At 32.1% G+C, this 15,596-nt stretch overlaps 1 long non-coding RNA gene across 2 annotated transcripts in view; it reads left to right on the forward strand.

Moving 5' to 3' along the window:
* The window catches only part of LOC139520451 (uncharacterized), a 70,853-nt gene that overhangs the window by 16,820 nt on the left and 38,437 nt on the right, over positions 1 to 15,596 (forward strand). The window lies entirely within an intron of this gene.

The raw sequence follows: 15,596 nt of genomic DNA on the forward strand, positions 1-15,596 counted from the left end.
AAAGAGAGAGGGTTATCGAATGGTTAAAAGCTCATAAATGTGACATTGCCTTTTTGCAAGAAACGCATTTTGACGAAAAAGTAAGTAAAGAAATGTCGATACAGAAAGATTTTAATATATTCTGTAGTCATGGCACGACAGCAAGTAGGGGGGTCGCTATTTTAATTAGGAGTAGTTTAAATGTTACTGTTATTAATGAAAATCGAGACGCTGACGGGAGAGAAATTCTGCTCAATATACAAATTGACGAAACAATATTTACGTTGGTATGTATATATGCACCAAATTATAAAGCATCTAGAAATACGTTTTTTAAAAAGGTAAGTGATAATATAAAAGAATTTGGTATCGGTATACCGATTATTGGGGGAGATTTCAATGATACTTTACATGTTATAGATAGAACCAGGTGCTCCGCAGGGCGCAGCTTTATACGACCGCAGAGGTCGAACCCTGAACAGTTGGGGCAAGTATGGACAAAACATTCAAGCATGATACAGCTCTGAATTTGGATTGTGATCAAATTTTTGACATTACATGGTTTTTTTTTACACAAAACAAATGCCAAGATTTTACAAATCAATTAAAGATTTCTTCTTCAAACTTTTTAAATCTAAAATTAAATAGTTGACACAGCATAGGTTTCTGACACAGAATGAATGTGGTCTAATGAACTTAAAAGGTTTTTTTTGCCTTTGAGCAAATCACTATGCTGTTGAATATTAATCCTCTCAAAAAAATGTTTGAAGAAATTTTCTTTTTATTTATGAAATCTGAAATGAGAAAAATTTAACCCCCCCCCCTTTTTTTTCACATCCCCGTTTCCCTTTTTCAAAACTGATATCAATTCAAAATCTAATGGAGTTTGCAACAATAACTACTCATTTAAATACATCATAAAATATTAAGATGTAAATCAAAGTGCTGGATAGCACCTCTGGAAAGTTTGCAACTGTATATGTGTATTATTTCAAATAGGTTATTGACGTGTATTATTTTAAATATGTATTCAAATCACTGTTTTGATTTTTCAAACTAAACCATTGTCTCGCCAGCAATTTCCAAAAATCACTTTTTATGCCCCATTTATGGGCATTATGTTTTCTGGTCTGTGCGTCGATCCCTTCGTCCGTCCGTCCTTCCGTCCGTTCGTCTGTCAGGTTAAAGTTTTTGGTCAAGATACCTTTTGATGAAGTTGAAGTCCAATTAATTTGAAACTTAGTACACACTAGAACACACCCGTGATATCGCGGGTCTGTGACTGAATTAAAGTATATAACTATGCCTACGCCTTATTTTAGTATTGGGATTGCCATCTGATAAAGTCATGCCGATTATAAGATGCACAGTGTTCTCTGCTTTCAAAATCTGTCTGTTTGAACCAGTCGACCTGGAACTTATCAATTATTGGTAATATTAATTGAAAACAAAAGGTCCTGGTAATGGAGTATTTTTTAATCAACAGCATGGTCCTATATTTATTAATTTAGTTATAAATAAAGTTGAATTCTTTGATTCGCTGTTTAATGTCATGCCCGCTAACAAATTGAAAACTGTACCTATACGCCTTATTTGATTCTTATTTAAAGTCCAGATTTTTAGTACTCGTATTGTCATCTTAGAAAGTCTTACTGCTTAAAATACTACAATAGGGACCAATTTGACAATGATTGAATTTAGTAGTGTCAACCCTGTGACTATGACCCGTGTACATGGCAAAATCCGAAATACACTGTTTGGTGGTGCGCCTGTCAGATGAGAAACGTACCGATAAGTAATAGGTAACAGGTGAATATTAATTATGTGGAAGAGTGCTGTAATTTTTTTTTAATCAACACCATAATAGCATTGTCCTATATTAGATATATATAAAATTGAATTCTTTGATTTGTCGTTTTTACCCCATGACGGCTGATAAATTGGACCTCGTCATTTTAGTAATATAGTTGTTCCCTATGATATAATCTTTCTAATTTTAATGCCAAATTAGAGTTTTTACTCCATTTTCACGGTCCACTGAACATAGAAAATGATAGTGCAGATGGGGCATGCGTGTACTGGGGACACATTCTTATATATCTATACTTTTAAATCTAAAGACCGTTTTTATGTATGTTTTATATATAAAGGTATATATACTTGATAGGGCATACTGAAAATTTCACCCCTTTACATCTAGAATGGTAAAAGTGACGCCAACAAAATTCAAACTTGACTTGTGTTTTGTGGTTGCGTATAAGTTTCATAAAATTTGGTTCAGGCAAACTAAAGTAATAGAACAGAAATCAATTTTGGGGTGTATGGACGTACGTACAAGTAAGAGACGTACATACTTACAGAAAAAAACAAGGATAAAACTCAATATGGTGGGGGCATAACAATAGTAGTATGACCTCAGGAATAAAAAAGTTTATATATACTAGATTCATACAATGTTGATCTGAAGTACACGTGCTTATAACCCTGAAACACATTTTAGTTGCTGCTGCGTAATTGCCATTGAGGCAATGACATTTGAGATTTTTGTTTTAAGCCATTTATTTAATCATTGCCTCTGTGGGGACACATTATTAATTATAGGTCAATCTTAAAAAATCATACTGCCCCAGGAATAAAGTGAGGATAAAAAGTTCTGGATCCGCCACTGCATTGTTAAGCACTAAGAAAGTCATTTTGCTAGTACATGGACAAATGTTATTAAATCATTATAATAATTTCTACAGCACTTGTCTTTAGCTTGATCTCGGTCTTGATACACTGAACTATAATATTCTTAGAAGTAGTTGATGACTCAGTTGCTTTTAAATTATACGGATGCTATGATACTAATTGTCATTAAGACAATGTTTTTTCTGTTGTCAGTATGATCCAGTTGAACATGCTGAACGAGTGAAGGTCCTTATATATGCACATTGGAATGTGAAACAGTTAGTACTTAACGAATTAAAAGTTTTCAAATGATTTTTGGCATCAAAACTTTCAGATCGATGTCAGTTTGACAAAAACAATGCACTTTTCTATTTATTTCTATAAGCCGGTATTTACCTTTAATCGTCCTTGGCGTGAGACATAAGCCATATAATTATCGATTATTTTATATTCTATCACCTGTGTATTGTTAAAATAAATCAAACCATTATCACTTGTCAATTATCCGACAATTTTGTCAAATATTAACTTGTTCTCGCATACCGGACTCTTTCGATGCACTCGGGCTTTTACTTATTCAATAATAAACAGTTGTAAATATCGTACATAGTAAAAAATAGTGCGGGAAAATGTTCATTCATGAAATATTCATGAATGAAACGCCGTCTCGCGTAGATTTCTTTGATTTTCTCTTCAGCCAATGGCCGATCCGCAAAGTAGTGTTTGTGATACTTATTTTCAATATGAAGCTAAATTCATCTGGATTGTCGTTGAACATTCATTCCTTATTTTATTCAAGCTGTAATCTTTTCAAAAGAGTAGCAACTCAAAGTATCCAAGAATCAGAAGTCGAACACTAGCACTATAGTACTACATTATCTTGGAGCAGAACATTGGGATAGTCTGTCTCACCGGAAGTTGAGGCCGACGCCTAAGGAAAGTAGCAATAGCAAGCTATAGCAAACTTTCCAAAAAAACTGCTTGTTATCACTGAATGGTAAAGATTATTTAAATTTATCAGTTGGTAGTAAAAAGTGTATATACATTGTATATTGTATATAACAAAGATTTAAGTTGATTCTGGACAAAGAAAGATAACTCCAATTAAAAAAAATCTTGCTATTGCACAAATAGGATATTTCTTGCTTACTATTCTGGACAAAGAAAGATAACTCTAATTAAAAAAAAATTTGCTATTTCACAATATTGTGCAATTAGATATTTCTTGCCATTGCACAATACTGTGCAATTGAAAAGACTTGCTATTGCACAATACTTAATATAATAATTTTAGATCCTGATTTGGACCAACTTAAAAACTGGGCCCATAATCAAAAATCTAAGTACATGTTTAGATTCAGCATATCAAAGAGGCCCAAGAATTCAATTTTTGTTAAAATCAAACTGGACCCTTTGGACTTTAATGTAGAATTTGAAATTTGAAAACAGGACCAAAAATGAAGAATCTACATACACAGTTAGATTTGGCATATCAAAGAACCCCAAGGATTCAATTTTTGATGAAATCAAACAAAGTTTAATTTTGGACCCTTTGGACCTTAATGTAGACCAATTTGAAAACTGGACCAAAAAAACTTCAATAATCAAGAATCTAAGTACATTTTTAGATTCAACATATCAAAGAACCCAACCGATTCATTTTTTGTCAAAATCAAACTAAGTTTAATTTTGGACCCTTTGGACCTTAATGTAGACCAATTTGAAAACGGGACCAAAAGTTGAGAATCTACATATACAGTTAGATTCGGCATATCAAAGAACCCCAATTATTCAATTTTGATGAAATCAAACAAAGTTTAATTTTGGACCCTTTGGGCCCCTTTTTCCTAAACTGTTGGGACCAAAACTCCCAAAATCAATACCAACCTTCCTTTTATGGTCATAAGCCTTGTGTTTAAATTTCATAGATTTGTATTTACTTATACTAACATTATAGTGCGAAAACCAAGAAAAATGCTTATTTGGGTCCCTTTTTGGCCCCTAATTCCTAATCTGTTGGGTCCTAAACTCCCAAAATCAATACCAACCTTCCTTTTGTGGTCATAAACATTGTGTTTAAATTTCATAGATTTCCATTTACTTAACCTAAGGTTATTGTGCAAAAACCAAGAAAAATGCTTATTTGGGCCCTTTATTGGCTTCTTATTCCTAAACTATTGAAACCAAAACTCCCAAAATCAATCCCAATCTTTCTTTTGTGGTCATAAACCTTGTGTCAAAATTTCATAGATTTCTATTAACTTAAACTAAAGTTATGGTGCGAAAACCAAGAAAATGCTTATTTGGGCCCTTTTTGGCCCCTTATTCCTAAAATGTTGGGACCAAAACTCCCAAAATCAATACCAACCTTCCTTTTATGGTCATAAACCTTGTGTTAAAATTTCATAGATTTCTATTCACTTTTACTAAAGTTAGAGTGCGAAAACTAAAAGTATTCGGACGCCGGACGACGACGACGACGACGACGCCGACGCCAACGTGATAGCAATATACGACGAAAATTTTTTCAAAATTTGCGGTCGTATAAAAACAACACGACCAAATAACCAGATTTCAAAACCAGTAAATAGTTTGAAATTAATGTTAAAATCAAACAAACTAATCGATATCTGGAGATGTTTGAATCCAAACGTTGAACAATATACATGGCGGAGGAGAGATAAAACTCAGGCAAGTAGAATAGACATGATACTAATTGGCTCAGATTTTAAGTCATTAGTAGAAAATTGTAAAATTAAACCAGCTGTAATTAATTCTACTGATCATCAAAGCGTTTTCTTAAGTATTAGGACTGGTGTGTCAGAAAGAGGTAAGGGATATTGGAAGATTAACAACTCTATTTTAAAAGAGGAAAAATACAAAGAGATAATCAGTAATCTTATTCATAAATATACAAATGGAAATAATAATATCGATTGTCAATTATTGTGGGACGTTTTAAAAGTAGAAATAAGGGAGGTAAGCATAGCATATTGTAAGAATAAAGCAAAGGCAAACAGAGAATTAAGTCGGGAACTAGAAAAAAACCTGGAAGAGAAAAATAAGTTAAGAGATGCATTACCACAGGAAGATGCATATTTAGATGAAGAAATAAAAGATTTAGAACTAAAAATAGGTAAGATATACGAACAGAAAGCTAGAGGCGCACAGGTTAGGTCAAGGGAGAAATGGGTTGAATATGGGGAAAAAAATAATGCATATTTTTTAGGTTTAGAAAAACAAAGACAGGTAAAAAAGTCGATAAATAAACTAAGTGACGAGAATGGAAATATAACAACAGACCAGGCCGATTTATTAACAAAAATTAAGCAATACTATGAAAAACTGTACAGTTCTAAATGTCAAAAAAAAGATTTAGTCGAAAATTATATTTGTGAAACTGAATTAGAAAATAATTCAAATAATGTTGACAAATCAGTTTGTGACGGAGAAGTAACAATTGAAGAATGTACTTCAGCTATTAATACAATGAAATTAAATAAAGCACCAGGGCTAGATGGTCTAACAGTTGAATTTTATCAGATGTTTTGGGAAAAAATAAGATATTTTCTAGTCAAAGTTTTAAACACTGGTAATGAAAAAGGAAGTCTATCACACTCACAACGTACTAGTATTTTGACATTATTATTCAAAAAGGGGGATCATTTATTATTAGATAATTATAGGCCAATTTCCTTACTAAATGTAGATTTAAAACTATTGTCATTTGTTCTAGCGCAACGTTTAAAAAAGATACTACCAAAAATTATTAATGAAGATCAAACAGGATATATTAAAAACAGATTTATTGGTTTTAATTTGAGACAAATTCAAGATATTATTGATTATGCGGATGCATATTCGATTGAAGGGGCAATAGTTTTTGTAGATTTTACTAAAGCTTTTGATTCTTTAGAAGGGATTTTATGTTAATCACTTTGAAACATTTTGGATTTAATGAATCTTTTATAAACTGGGTAAAAACATTATATACTGGGTTACAAACTTGTGTTATTAATAATGGATGGATTTCAGAAATATTTCATAACTCAAGAGGAATAAGGCAGGGGTGTCCCTTATCAGCTCTTCTTTTCGTTTTATCCGTGGAGATCATGGCTTTAAGACTTCGAAAAAACAGAGATATCAAAGGGTTCGTAGTTAAACTAGATAATAAAAATCACAGAATTAAAATTTCACAATTAGCTGATGATACTACTTTATTTCTCAGTAATAAGAAAGAAATCAAAGCTGCTATGAATGAAATAGAAATTTTTGGATCATTTTCTGGGTTAACTTTGAATAAAAATAAAACAGAGGGTATATGGATAGGAAAACTGAAAAATAGTAAAGATAAGGTAGCTGGGATTAATTGGACAAACTAACCAGTCAAAGCATTGGGAATATATTTTGGTCATAACAGAGAAGAATGTGAAAAATTAAACTGGGAGAATAAAATTGAGAAAATGAATAAACTATTTCATTTATGGGGGAAACGTAATTTAACTTTAATCGGGAAAATTCTTATTATAAAAACATTAGTTTTACCACTTTTTACATTTTTGGCAAGTGCCTGTACAGTTCCGGAGAAATTCAGAAAAGACATAGAAAGTAAATGTTATAAATACATCTGGGATGGTAAACCAGATAAGGTTAAAAGAAATACCATGATAAAGTCAAACGAAGAAGGGGGGTTACAAATGATCGACATACAAAGTTATTTTATGTCTCTAAAAGCATCTTGGGTAAGTAAACTAATTAGTAATGATATTTCAAACTGGAAGTTGATTCCATTAAAATATCTCAGCGTGGTTGGTATTAATTGGTTAATTTTTAAGATGAATTTTGAAAAGAAGAAAATTCTCAACTATATCAAACATATCCCTGAATTTTATAGAGAAGTATTTAAATGTTGGGTAATATCAGGCGGTGGACAAACAAAAAAACCTACCAACTTCACAGAAGTAAGGAAACAGGTAATTTGGGGGAACAAACAGATTAATTTTAAAAATAAAACTATTATTTTTGAAAATTGGATTAAGAGTAACTTGATATTTGTCAATGATATTATAGACGACACTGGCAATATATCTCAACATTTTATTTTGGATAAATTAGAATGCAAGATTAATTGGATTGCAGAAATAAATATTTTAAAAAAAGCCATTCCAAAAGACTGGCTTCAGATGTTACAGTCTGAGAGTTCTATTAAAAGTATTGTAAATATTCCTAGACAGAAACTAATCTGGAAAGGTAATTACATTGAGGCTTCAAATTTTTCAACAAATATATTATATAAGTCAATTTGTAAAGATAAAACTGAACCATCAATTGGTGTAAGCAAATGGATGCGTATTTTACAAACTAATGAAAACCTTAGTATTAACCAACTATATGTTTTCATGTTTCATTATTTAGAAGAAAATAAGTTAAAAATATATAGATGGAAACTTTTACAATTCATATTACCAACAAAACAATTATTGTTTAAATGGAAACAGACGAATGACAATCTATGTAATGTATGTAACGAAGAAGAAGATTACAACCACTTTTTTATTTCTTGTCGATTTTTAGAAAAATTTTGGAAAAGTATTCATGAGTTAATGATAAAATCAAATTTAAATTTTAGAGTATCATTAAAGCAATTAGTCTTTGGATATAAAATTTTTGACAAAAATTATTTTGGTCTGAATTATTTCCTAACAATCTTAGGTTTTTCCATATACAAATCATATTATGTATCTAATCAGAAATTGACAAAGGTAAATGTTTATCAAATTTTTGTTCGAGAATACATAAAAAGATACAACGAAAACAGAACAATGAAACTTAATCCATTACTAAAGTCACTAAAAAGAAGTTTAGACGATTGATAGAATAAAACATAATGTATTAAAATGTTGTATAATTGTATTTCAAGAAATTTATACATATTATTATAATATATACATATATACCAGCAGCTGATTGCTAACCTGGGCAATCGGTGGAATATTACAGGATGCATCAAGAAAAGCTTGGTTTCTTGGTGTAACAATGTAACAAGCATATTTGATGAATAAATATATCATGTTGTTAAAAAAAAAAAAAAATGATTTCCGTGTGCAATTATGAAGTTACTGTCCTAGTATATGTAGAACGTCATGAAATGATATTTGATTAATTTATATACCTTACATTTGAGGTAAATGTTTTTTTTTCTTTAAAAAAAAACACAATGCCAGACTGCTGATATATAAAGCAAAGGATTGTTTTCGGAGAAACACAATACATTTAAATTTATCAATAAAAAGTAAGCATTTAATGTTGAATGATCTGAATTCCAATATTCATACAGAGAGTTTTATATTTAAAAAAAAAATAAATTCAAAAAGAGGATTTATATAACATTGTGTTGCGTTTTAAAATAAAAAAAATCTAAAGATATATAAGTATTAGATTGTACCTGAAGCAGAAGAAAAACTAGTTATCCTTCAAAAACTATGTCAGTGCTATTTCATTTCATCTGTTGAAATGATCATTACCTATGTTTTATATTTAGTTAGAAATTTTTAATTGATGTTTATATTAATGTTTCATGTTCTGTCCGACTCGGCTTCTGTTAAAATCATTATTTATTTAGGTGGACGATACACATTTTATTACTAGATTTATGATGTCTGTGGTAGAGATGGGAATGTTTTCTTAACCGTCTCATGAACTTGGTGCACGTGTTAATTTTTCAATCTTTGTCAGGTTTATTCAGTCAGTTGCATTAATAAGTATGGGGTTCGTGTTGTTTATTCTTTAGTTTTCCATGTTGTGTCATGTGTACTATTGTTTTTCTGTTTGTCTTTTTCATTTTTAGCCATGGCGTTGTCAGTTTGTTTTAGATTTATGAGTTTGACTGTCCCCTTGTTATCTTTCGTCCCTCTTTAAGTAGCAGTATAACAGTGCAAAATTCAAATTAATATTTTTTGGTTATTTCACAACTTCCTTAAAATGCCGCCAGTTCGAAAAAAGCGTGTTTCCAGTAAGAAAAGTAAGAAAAGTGACACACCAGTTGTACAAAATTCCAGTAATACAGAATTGACATTTGTCGAAGTTAAAGAAAAACTAAGGAAGCAAGGCATCAGGTCTCCATCAATTTTCACCAAAGAGCAGTTATTGGAACTATTAAGTGAGAATTCAGGGCAGGATAATACAGTTATGCCCGAAATTCCAGCATTAACTCAACTTACCACCAGTTTAAACAACGTGGAGCAAACTGTTCAAAATCAAGGAACTTTAATTCAGTCGCTTTTAGTTCGAGAATCAAATATCATTAGTCAACCTGCAGTCGTTAGTGATATAAATAATGGAGTACATCATGATACAGGATCTTATCACACTGCCAAGGTTTCCTCAGGCATGTTTCCGCATGTTCAAGCAGTGGCACCGAACGTTCGGAAGCAGATTTTAGAAGGCAAGTACATTAATCTGGCTACTCTGCTTAACAATCAAGAAAACATAGAAGATTATAAAACCGTTGATGAATCTGACGGGTCCGTTCTGTTAATCAAACATCGCGATCCCCGCCTTCAAAGAAACTTGTCTATTCAAGAATTTCTAGAAGCTTTTAATATTTACAAAAATATTAATTGTGAAAAGCAAGACCGACGTATCGAATTCGATATGTATATTCAAGATGTCATTGATATCTCTGCAAGATATAAAGGTCCCGTTTTCTACGAGTATCACAAGGCTTTCGCAAATAAGGTAGCTGCTATCAAACTGACCCACGGTAAAGTTGTAGATTTGTCCATCAGAGACGAAAAACTCTATTCATCCATCACAAGTGGACAAATTATTAAGGAATGTGAAACATGCGGTAGTCTTGGGCATCTCACAGCTGTTTGTCAAACGTTACCAAGCTTTTGTCAATCGAATAATCGATCCAAACCAACTTATAATCAAACTCATTTTCAGAATGTACAAGTTGGGAGTAACGATCGTGATGATTCCAATACAGATATACGAGGACGCCTTGTTCTTTTCTTTCGTGGTCGGGAAGTGTGTAACAATTTCTTATCAGGAAAATGTTTCAAGGGGACAAAATGTTCATTCGCCCATGTCAATACTAGATCATCTAGTGGTTCTACTCCGAACAGTAGGCCGTCACAAGAACAAGCGCAGGCTAAGAATTGACTAGTGTCTACGCCTATTGATATCGATCAACTTTAAGTTGAACTTACACATTATCCAGATAAAAATTTTGTTTTTAATTTAATTAATGGACTTCGATATGGTTTTGACACAGGCATAAACGTACTACCAAGTAAATCTTTGGAATGTAAGAATTTGTTGTCTACCAAGAAATTTCCCGATGATGTTACGAAACTGGTAGATGACGAACTTCGTAAAGGATACCTTATTGGACCATTTACAAAACCTCCGTTTGATACTTATAGAATCAGTCCGATAGGTATTGTTGAAGGAAAATATTAAAAAAAAAAGAAGCGATTAATTCTAGACCTTTCGGCTTCTCACAACAAAATGAGCATCACATCATCAATGATTTAATAAATAAGGAACACTATGCATTAACCTATGTAAGAATTGACGACGCTATAAATATAATTAAGTCATTAGGAATTAAAAGTCAATTATGTAAGTGTGACGTAACCGATGCATTCAAATTAATACCCGTACATAATTCTTTATGGCGATTTTATGGATTAAAATGGAATGACATGTACTATTTTTATACTCGTTTAGCATTTGGTTGCCGTTCAATTTCCAAGATATTCGATACATTATCAGTTGCAAGATGTTGGATCTTACAAAATAATTACGGTTTGCGGCACGTGTTACATTTGTTAGACGATTTTCTCCTGATTAACAATCCTTACGTAAATACTACAAGGAATATGAACACAATGTTATATGTATTTAATAGTTTAAAGATTCCTCTCAGCGCTCATAAAACAGTTGGTCCATCTACTTCATTAGAATATCTCGGCATAATTCTTGATTCAGTGCATATGATTGCTAAATTACCTGATGAGAAGCTTGTTCGAATTAAAGATATTTTAAACAGCTATCTTAATAGACGTTCATGTACTAAGCGTGAAATTTTAAGTTTATTGGGTCATCTCAATTATGCATGTAAAGTAATTATACCAGGGATATCGTTTGTGTCGTACTTACTGACATTAGCACACTCCGTTAAAGAACTTTATCATCACGTTACAATTACAAAGGGATGTAGAGATGACATGGCAATGTGGTTTAAGGAGGCTCGCGGGTATAAGATTTTTAGAAAAAAAATAAACTTTTATTTTACATTACAAATTTTATAAATTACCTTTAGTAGTTGTTACTTTATCATATGGTACAAAAATCATTCCAAAAAATTAATTCGTGTTGACCCCAGGTGACTTTTAAAATGTCGATTTCATTGCAAAAGCTCTAAATTATCTCCCTTTGGTGCAAAAATGCCATTTTTTGGCATTAAAGTTGAAATATCTTTTTTTAACTCATCGGTGACCTATATTTTTTATTGTTGTTTTCGAATAAGCTGTACATACACTAAATAATTGTAAAATTTAAGCGATTTCTGTAATTAAGTTCTTTTTTTTATTTCAATATTACCGCTATTTCTCCTATTAGTTCAACAGAAAAAAAGGACATTAACAAAAATGTATGCTTCTTTGAAAGGTAGATTGTGAGCGTAAATGAACGGTGACCCCATTTTTTTATTTCATTTTTCTATTAAGGATAAGATAAAGTTCATTTATAGAAAAATATAGCGAAATCCTATATTAAATAAAAAATTTCATTTAGACCCGCGAGCCCCCTTAAATTCCTAAGTCAGTGGAATGGTATATTATCAGATTATTACATGGCATTTTTCATATCGCATGTATTATCAGCCCTAGGGTCAATATCAGCCCAAGAGCCGCATGGCTCGAGGGCTGATATTGACCGAGGGCTGATAATACATGCGATATGAAAAATGACATGTTATGATCTTTTTATCATATGCTTCAACAGTAGAGAAAAATAACAGATTCATATATTGATCCTTCTACGTGGTTCCCGAAAAGAAGTTGAAAGAGTAAAAAGTTCACGGACGTTGGACCCAAAATTTGATACATTCAATATGAAATCTTTCTATCATTTGCCTCAACTGAGGAAAAAAAATCATTTAAATATTGACGAATCGACAAAAAATAATTCAACAACATACATAATGAGCATTGTTTGGAAAAGTCAACTTTTTTTAAAGTAACTTTCTAAATTATGTTTCAGAAAAACTTAAAAACTGCATTTATTTAATATTTTTTTTTAATTTAATTTAATCATTTTACACAATATATTTTCCACTATTCAAATATTTATTTTGTACACTACTTTGTAATGTTTTTCACTGAAAACGTAGCATTGAGGTGTATTTTCCGGAATTTGCCGAGTATCACCGGAATGCCATGTGATAACGTTACGGAAAGGCATGTGATAACAATCGAAGCATGTGATAAACTTTTCATATCAGCCCGCTAAGCACCAATTCGAAAAATATGGAAAATACTTTAATTTAATGCTATTATCATACGGTAAAAATCATATGTTATTTAGTCTAAGTATATGATAACATTTTTTATCAGCGATAACGTTATTAATGCGTCCGATTTTCATTTATTTACGGATGCTTCATCAACAATCGGATACGGCGGTTATTTTAGAAAAAGTTGGTTTCAAGGCATTTGGCCCGACGATTTTATTCGGCCCGATGAGGAGTCTTTCTCAATGGCTTACTTAGAATTGTATCCGATTGTTATATCTGCTATTTTATGGGGGCATGAATGGTCTACTAAACGCATTCTTTTTGATTGTGATAATATGTCTAGTGTGTACATTATTAATAAGGGTCGTTCAAAGTGTAACGTAATTATGAATCTTGTACGCCGTTTAACATGGTGTGCGGCTAAATTTAATTGTGTTGTACATGCTGCACATGTACCAGGGAAAGAAAATAACATAGCAGATGCTCTTTCTGGTTACCAGATGAAGTGGTTTCCATACGCGTAGCTACGTTTACGTCAAAACGCCCGGGCGTACACTTGAATTTGGTTAAAAAAAATATTTTCATATAAATAAAAATAAAGGAATTGGTTAACAGTACATCAACATTTTAATTCTTTCTTCAATGGCTTGTAATTGCGAATAAAAGTGACGAAAATTAGTTTCATATTATTTTTGTCAAATTCTAAATCTACCGTTCTATACTCTCTCTCCTTATTTTTTTAAGCAATTCATTATGAGCTAAGATTCGATTCAGTGGCGGATCCAGAACTTTTCCTAAGGGAGGGGGGCCCGTTGACTGACCTAAGGGGGGGCCCCTGGATCCGCCTATGGATATGTGACTTTCATTTTTTGTCGAGCCATTGACATTTATGTCGCGAAAGCGAGCTATTTTGATCATAAATTTCGTCGGCAGTGCCAATATTATAACTATGTACATGCAGGTTCATTACGTAGTTTTAGTTTTAAGATATAAATAATTTTGTCAAACATTTGTGAAATTTTACGGTAGCTGGACAAAAACTGTTTATGCTCAAACGAGTATCCAGAGCATAATGACGAAATTATATATATATGATGAGTTTTCCCGTATTTTTTTTTTTTTGCCTTTACAGTCTGACGTTAAAATTTATTACATAACAATTACTTAAACCTTCGTCGAATTCACTTAAACTTCCTTGAAGTTTTTTTTTTCATGGTTAATTTCAGAAGCCATTTTTCCCGTTTCTATTTTAGTTTTAGTGCGATTTAAGTCAGACGATCTGGTCACCGTTTAGTAACATATTGCAAGCTTTCAAATACTTGTAAGATCTAGTTACGTTGTTACATCAGATCGACAGATGCAGAAGCCATCGCTTTGCTAGGTTCAATTTCAGATGAAAACACTTTTCTGCGATTGATCCATCTTGTTTTCATAAAGTAAAATAATTCTAAATGAAAGACCACGCATACTGCTTCGGTAATGATTGAAGGTTATCCACGGCTCCCTTTAATCATAGTTTAAGGTAACTGGTTTGGACGTTTACTCCAAATTAAACCAATGACCGTCATTAGATTCATTCTAAATAGATTTTAAACACAAAAATAGATTAAACATAAAAAAAATAAATTATATTGAATCTAAAAAATGTTGTTTTGGTGAGTTTTCAATGACAGGAATTTTATGACATTCTCTATTACTCTAAAACTTCCGGAGGCTTGTCCCTGCTTATCAACTTCCAGTATTTATTTTTTTGGCCTGGAACCTTTTGGGCATTCAGGCCACCGAGGTTCGGGCGTACACGTAAAAATGACCTAGCTACGCCACTGGTTTCGACAATTGGCTCCGGCCGCTTTGCCAAATCCATGCACCTGCCCTCCTCATTCCGAAATTCTGCGGAGTTAGATCAAGCAGTCGACAGCTTATGGATTAAAAGTATCAATGTGAATACCCGCAATGTTTATTCAACAGGATATAAATGTTTTATTCAATTTTGTGGCGATCATATCACTGGATTCTTCCAAGGAGCTTCAATATGTCTAAAGTTTCGGAAGATTTATTGATCTATTTCGTGGCACATTGCCAATCAGTATTAAAAGTGAAATATTCAACAATCAAATTATATCTCGCTGGAGTTCGTTTTCATGTAGTTAATTTTGAAAATGTGAATCCCCTTTGTGATATATTTGGTCATACATACCAACGCTTGCAAAATGTGTTAAATGGAGTTAAAAAATCTGAGAGTAAGCCATTACGACAAAAGTTACCAATAACGTTTAAAATTTTACAGGAAATAGTAACTTGTTTGCAATGTGGATTTTTCAATCATGATATGGATTTAACATTTCAAACAGCGTGTGTTCTGGCATTTTATGGTGTCCTTAGATGCAATGAGTTTACATGTAGAACTGTGTTTGATCCAGAT

This window comes from Mytilus edulis, chromosome 4 (assembly GCF_963676685.1).
Source record: "Mytilus edulis chromosome 4, xbMytEdul2.2, whole genome shotgun sequence".
Classification (NCBI taxonomy): domain Eukaryota; kingdom Metazoa; phylum Mollusca; class Bivalvia; order Mytilida; family Mytilidae; genus Mytilus; species Mytilus edulis.